The sequence below is a fragment of the Notolepis coatsorum genome (genome assembly GCF_963971535.1).
Source record: "Notolepis coatsorum genome assembly, chromosome: 8".
Taxonomy (NCBI): domain Eukaryota; kingdom Metazoa; phylum Chordata; class Actinopteri; order Aulopiformes; family Paralepididae; genus Notolepis; species Notolepis coatsorum.
In genome coordinates this window covers 140,243,414-140,251,237 of record NC_140172.1, presented here as the reverse complement: position 1 = coordinate 140,251,237, position 7,824 = coordinate 140,243,414, and the positions used below count along the sequence as shown (strand labels likewise).

Below are 7,824 nucleotides of genomic sequence, written 5' to 3'. Positions count from 1 at the left end.
CTGTCTCCTGATTGGGTAAAGTGGGAAGTGGATTCCAGAGGAAATTAATTCAGTTCACTGCAGAGCGGAGGGACTGGGAGACCCATGTTACTGATCAGACACTCACACAGTGATGGCTGTCAGATTTGAGTTATTATTTTACAATGTAGACCACTTCATGCAGCACTTTTAAGTAAATGTAAAAAATATATTGAACGTACTGAAGTATGAAAAGTAATATTATGCATTCATTAACTATATGGTGTTCTTGTATGTCAGTGCCTGCAAGCGTTCAACCCTTGAGCCAATGACTTCTAAAGGTTATGTTGAAGTAGTTGTTGTTTCAGTTATGTTGGCTCTGATGTATACAGTATGTCCTATTATACAATGGCATGCACATTTCTTGATTCTGATTGGCTGAAACAGTGAAGTTGCCGGTTGTTATTTAGTATAACACACTCCACGTGACCCCAGATCCCTCCCACGACCGAATTACTTAATTTTTTCTGTCTGAATCAATCCGCCATAGATGGAAAAATGGAAGTATGAATAGCTTTTGAACGAATCCTCCAAAAAAGATACACTCAACTGGAATATGTTAGTTTGTTACATACACAAGGATTATGTAATAAATTTGTCATGACTCATTGTGAAACAAAGGAAAAATCACAGAGATAAAAAAAATGGCTGACGTTATTTTTTTTATTTTTTTTCAGATTTGATTGATTGATTGATTGATTGATTGATTGATTGATTGATTGATTGATTGAACATTTTATTACCAGATTGCAGAATGGGTACAATACAGTACACTCAATACACAATTGTTAAGGGGATGCAGACCAGAGAAAGACTTTCGTCTTGTTTATATCAGGGTCCCCCATTTTCAATTCATCATAACATAATATGACATACATGACATACAGATAGACAGTACTGCTACATCTTGTTTAAGAAGCACAGTGAAGTTACCGGTTGTTATTTGATTGGATTGATTGATTGATTGAAAATGTTATTAACAGATTGCAGAATGGGTACAATGTTCGTTTCGGATCAGGGTAATATGATCCTCCATTGGAAGGTAAAAAAATAAAAAAATTCCATTCGCCCACAATGATATTGCAGTGGAGCGATGGCGCCCCTAAGAGGATCTGGCCGGTATTGCATGTTGCCGATTCCACAGAGGAGGGTAGATCTGCAGAGCCGGTCGGGGATATTGATCCGGTTATTAATATGGAATAAAACAATAACAACTTGCCATGGCTATGTACGTGCCTCTGGTCCACAACGCATGGCACCGAAAGCCGCATATATACGTGGCCGGTCCCCATTGTGTTAAGGGGATGTAGACCAGAAAAAGACTTTCGTCTTGTTTACATTAGGGTCCCCCATTTTCAATGCATCATAACATATATGACATACATGCCATACAGATAGACAGTACTGCTACATCTATACATTTATGACATACCAGATTTACAAATACAATACTGTTTGTGATACAAGAAGAGTCTAAAAAAGAGAGTATATACATTTGACGAAAAAACTGTACATTGGAGGAGGTTGGTAGGTAGGATATTGGTAGGTTGGGTGGAGGGGGGGGGGGGGGTATTTTGTATAACACACTCCACGTGACCCCAGAACCTCAATGTAAATAAACCATAATCACCCTACAAAAACAGTACTGTATTTGTAAATCTGGTATGGCATAAATGTATAGATGTAGCAGTACTGTCTATCTGGGTTTAACATGGTTTGTGGAGCTCCCTCTGGTGTCTACTAGTGGATGTACTATTGGATCTACTTTCTCTGTGGATGGTTTTGTGAATAAATCTCCATTATGCTTCAATTACTGTTTATTCTATAGCAATACGGTTGGGTGAATTCGGCCATTGTATAACCACTTGTAGTCGTGTGTTATAGGAATTAGATCATGCCTAGGGGGGTCTAACGACCCTCCGCTGCGCATCGGGCCTAACAACCACCCCTAGGCATGATCTAATTCCTATAACACACTCTTGCGCGTGATGTAATGCTTAATAAGTTGTCAGGCTTCAAATTAAAATGTGCACATCTCTGTCATGTTTTGTATGAAAAGTCTTCTCCTTCAAAGTAACTAGTAACTGATGGGTTCTGATACAAATAGTAAAAAGTACAATATTTCCTTTGAAATGTAGTGGAATGAAAATAGCCTACTCCAAGTAAAGTACAAGTATGTACTGTTAGGTACATAAAAATATGTGCTTCAGACTGCTGGCCGTAAAAAAAAACCAAAACGTTTTCATCAACTGGAGTGATGCAGGCGCTGCGTACGCTGCACGGTGGAGCGGGTTACGAGGACTCATAAACACCAGACATCACCGCTGACAAGTTATAGCACGCTCAGAGGTGGACAGTGGGTGTTTTCTTAAATTTTGTTTCACTAAGTTAGGAAAGTAATGTTTTTTATGTTGATGTTGCCTTGCACAAAATAATGATCCCAGTCTCAGTTCCACACAGTGAGGCATACAGTTTATTAATTGAACAATGGGTATCGGATCGGTACTCGGTATCGGCCGATGCCCAAAGCCCAGGTATCGGTATCGGGACTGAAAAAGACGGATCAGTGCATCCCTATAGTTACCTACTTATACACTTGCATATAATCCTTCTATATACCTACTTATATACCTGTATAAAATCATTCTATATACCTACTTATACACCTGCATATAATCCTTCTATATACCTTCTTATACACCTGCATATAATCCTTCTATATACCTACTTATACACCTGCATATAATACTGCTATATACCTACTTATTACATGGCGTTTTAACATTCGCCGAAATGCTTGATTGTGATTGGTCAATAGCCCCTGACAGCGGTGAATTATTTTTCGATAACCACCGGTGATTATTGTTTTTCGCAGCTGGAGCAATCAAGCCCACTGACACACACTGTTTCAGTGCAATCAGACACACCTGCCGGCTGCCGGCGATAATAATAATCACTTTATTTGGGCTGACAGAGCTACAGAACAACTGCGTCTGCATTTGATCTCGTCTTGTCGATGGTGAAAAATGAATTGGGTATATTGTTAGTAAGTTAGCCATGTAATAAGCGGGATAATGTATAGCTATACTCTGTCATTGTCGCAAAATAATTGACCTTCACTGACGTTTAAAACACCTCGGCGAGGCGCCTCGGTGTTCTAAACTCCGTGTCGGTCAATTATTTTGCGACAATGATCTCGTAGCTATACATTATCCCTTACTTATACACCTGCATATAATCATTCTATATACCTACTGATACACCTGCATATAATCCTTCTATATACCTACTTAATACACCTGCATATAATCCTTCTATATACCTACTTAATACACCTGCATATAACCCTTCTATAGAACCTACTTATACACATGCATATAATCCTTCTATATACAGTACCTACTTATACACCTGCATATAATCCTTCTATATACCTACTTATACACATGCATATAACCCACATAACTCTGTATGATAGCATGTACACTAATGCTGTATATTCCATGCACATAACCCTTTTACATATCTGTCGATACAATATTTATATATGTACTTATCCCTAACCTACTCTTACTAGTTACACTGCTGGCCAGTATGACTTACTACCATACTGTCTTTATATCTGTATCACTGTACATTAATACTACAACTCTGTACATACATCTGACTATTAGCACTATTACTCAGTAGTATACTCATTTATATATTGTATACCCAGTTTAATCACCTGTACATTGTATATTACTATTGCACATTACTGTTACATGTGCACTCTGGTTGGATGCCACATTTATTTCCGTTGTACTGTACTTGTGCTGTATGATGACAATACATTTGAATATAATCTACTGTAATCTAATCTAATATAATATAATCTACTGTAATCTAATCTAATCTAATCTAATCTAATCTAACAGTGTTGTGGAAGGACCAGGGTTTCCGTTAGAAAAAATTGTTGCCGGTCTCCGTGACCTGCAAGATTTCAACTACCGGACAAATGAGATTAATTCCGGTCATAGTTTATTGAGCTTTAAAACAATTGAGATAGGCAGGCTATATAAAGAATGTCATCCTCAAGGCATGTAGATTTATAATATTATTACTTAAAACTAGGCTACTTTTGCGTATACAGTCATTAATATATTCCAAATAAAATAAGTCCCTCGATACTCCGTCTCCGTGCTGCTGCTGACTTGAAATAAAATAGACCGCGTATGTGGCAGTCGGTCCGACAATAAACAGCAGTCTGTTATAATCACATTTTTATGAGCTAACGAATTCCGTTATATTGGACATTTGTATTAATTATATCAAGCGAAGAACTGAGAAAGCATTGACACGGCAACATTATCGTGGTTTGCGTGACTACTCTCTCCACCTCAATGTCACGCGGTCGAAAAGGGCGCTTGTCTATTGGACAGTGGAAATGTGTGTGTGGCTGCGATCCTGTGTGTGCGCGCGCGCGTGTGTGTGTGTCTGTGTGTGTACTGCGGAGCCCAGATCAGCGGAGCCGAGTTTTGACATGGCATTGATCCATTGTTCTATTGAAGCACATTATTACCACCATCCTCTCGCTAAACAACTTGTAGACCACGGTGTTTTTATGAGTGCCCACAAGTAGCCGTTTTAATAATATAATAAGCCGCGCGCCTCGGTAATAATAATAAGCCGCGTTTTTTCTTCCTTCTTCCCAAGATGCACAGACATAGATAGATAGATAGATAGAGAGATAGATAGATAGATAGATAGATAGAGAGAGAGATTAGATGCAGTGTGCTTGTTTTGCAGTGAGTGCTGCGAGCAGTGGTAATAATAATCACTTCCTATATTTGGTTCGCGTTTGGTCCGTTGAAGCGAACCGAGACCTACGTTTTTAAAGCTCTCGCTGACAACGTCGTTGTCATTATTAGAAGCAACGAGGAAACAAATGTAATGATCGTTTCGTTCATCGCATAGGCTATTTAATTTTAGCCTATTTTAATACAATTCAAATAATCAAATTGTGCTTAGACTCAGGGAATTATTTTCACCGGACATTAAGACCGGAGAAATTAAATATGTCGGACTTCAAGAGATTTTGCCGGACAAATACCGGTAATTACCGGCTAACGGAAACGCTGGGAAGGACTGAAGATGAGAGATATTATGCCACACAAAACACAAATGTGTCCATGGAAAATTGACCTAAGGGATACCCTTCTCATAGGGCAAGATGAGGAATGTAGGTCATTTTATGTCTAGCTGAATAACCACTCACAGTATCTCGCAGCCCAGTGAAGGAGGCCGCATTATGGTTCACTTGCATTTAGAGTTATGTTGAAATCGTGGGACACTGTGGTTCCCAAAATAATTGGCAGCGTCTCCCATGCAGTACAGAGCTGCCAGAGAACGCAGAACAAACTGGGGGCTTCCGGGCGGTGGACAGGGATACCAACACTATGAATATTCATGCGATTATATGATGATGTCTTTGTTGACATTTAGCGACTATGGAGAGTCTTTAACAGCAGTCTTGTTGTGAGTTAACACAACGTACGTTCTGTGTTCTACCGTGTTCTAAAGCAGTTTGTGCTGGATTAACGTTCCCCTCCCTGCTGCGGTACGTTCTGTGTTCTACCGTGTTCTAAAGCAGTTTGTGCTCCAGTTAACATTCCCCTTCCTGAGGTACGTTCTGTGTTCTACCGTGTTCTAAAGCAGTTTGTGCTCGAGTTAACATTCCCCTCCCTGCGGTACGTTCTGTGTTCTACCGTGTTCTAAAGCAGTTTGTGCTCGAGTTAACGTTCCCCTCCCTGCTGCGGTACGTTCTGTGTTCTACCGTGTTCTAAAGCAGTTTGTGCTGGAGTTAACATTCCCCTCCCTGCGGTACGTTCTGTGTTCTACCGTGTTCTAAAGCAGTTTGTGCTCGAGTTAACATTCCCCTCCCTGCGGTACGTTCTGTGTTCTACCGTGTTCTAAAGCAGTTTGTGCTCGAGTTAACATTCCCCTCCCTGCGGTACGTTCTGTGTTCTACCGTGTTCTAAAGCAGTTTGTGCTCGAGTTAACATTCCCCTCCCTGCTGCGGTACGTTCTGTGTTCTACCGTGTTCTAAAGCAGTTTGTGCTCGAGTTAACATTCTCCTCCCTGCGGTACGTTCTGTGTTCTACCGTGTTCTAAAGCAGTTTGTGCTGGGGTTAACATTCCCCTCCCTGCGGTACGTTCTGTGTTCTACCGTGTTCTAAATCAGTTTGTGCTCGAGTTAACATGCCCCTCCCTGCTGCGGTACGTTCTGTGTTCTACCGTGGTCTAAAGCAGTTTGTGCTGGAGTTAACATTCCCCTTCCTGCGGTACGTTCTGTGTTCTACCGTGTTCTAAAGCAGTTTGTGCTCGAGTTAACATTCCCCTTCCTGCGGTACGTTCTGTGTTCTACCGTGTTCTAAAGCAGTTTGTGCTCGAGTTAACATGCCCCTCCCTGCTGTACGTTCTGTGTTCTACCGTGTTCTAAAGCAGTTTGTGCTCGAGTTAACATGCCCCTCCCTGCGGTACGTTCTGTGTTCTACCGTGTTCTAAAGCAGTTTGTGCTGGAGTTAAGTCTTTCTCTGTTCTGCATACCCTTAACAATTGTGTGTATTGAGCCGTACTGTATTGTACCCATTCTGCAATCTGTTAATAACATTTTCAATCAATCAATCAATCAATCAGAGCTCAATTCTGATGTATTGCTCAGATCAGATTTATTTTCTTTGGCTGTCACACGCTCATGAACTGACCCATAAGCGCAAATGAACAATAAAGACGATGGGCGTAAAGAATTGTGACAAATGTCAATCTAGAGCAGGGGTTCTCAAACTTTTTCAAACCACGACCCCATTTTATTTAGGAATTTCTTTGGCGACCCCACACATGTATTGCGTAATTTCAACATGGAAATAATGAATATCAAAATAAAAGCACACGTTGTTGGAACTTGATCATGCATATTTATTAGCAAATTAAAACGGTTCCGTTTTAAATTCAGGATGCTTAGTTTCCAAGTGCCGCTGTAATTACTTGGTTTAAGGCTCTCGTTAGCAAAGGATCTCGTAACACAAAACGCACTGTGGTCTCGGGTCATCTTCTTGGCCAGTCCAAGTAAATCCATATGCCAAGTATTTAGGATCATAACTTCTTTTACTCCGTTTCATAGTAGTGCTGTTATCGCTACTACTAAATTCTGCCTTTCTCTTGCCAGCATTTGGAACAAGTTTCAAGTTTCAAGTTTCCTTAATAGTTGTCATACAGAAGTACAGAATACTTTCATACAAAATGCTTCTTACTGTTACGCTCCAGAGACTGTGCTAGACAAGATAGTATCAAATAACATAGTATAGCATGTAAATTAGAAGTAGAAAATGAGGTCACAGTGTTCAGTATAGACATATGTACAATGTTCGATGCAGAATAGACGTAACTGAGTTACCATATAATATACAATACTATGCAGTGTACTAATGTACAATACTATATAGTGCAAAGCAGAAATGGGATGAGGTACAATTTAGGTACAATTTACAGTAGGTGTACGAGTTGTAGTGCAATCCTTCATCAATAAATATAAAGTGTGGGGAGTGGGTGCTACAGTGTGTTTGTTTAAAGTGAGTGTGTGCTATAAAGTGTGGGGAGTGGGTGCTACAGTGTGTTTGTTTAAAGTGAGTGTGTGCGTGTGGATGTGTGTGCTATGTGCGTTTGATGGTTGTTGTTGTGTAGTGTTCATTGTTCGTTGAGCAGCCTGATGGCCTGGGGATAGAAGCTTCTTCTGAGTCTTTCTGTGCTCGCCTTGAGACTCCGGTA

The 7,824-nt window shown here is 40.3% G+C and overlaps 1 protein-coding gene across 1 annotated transcript in view; it reads left to right on the top strand.

The window, feature by feature from the left end:
* gabrb4 (gamma-aminobutyric acid type A receptor subunit beta4) overlaps positions 1-7,824 on the top strand; it is a gene marked incomplete at both ends in the record, with an annotated part of 223,158 nt that overhangs the window by 110,725 nt on the left and 104,609 nt on the right.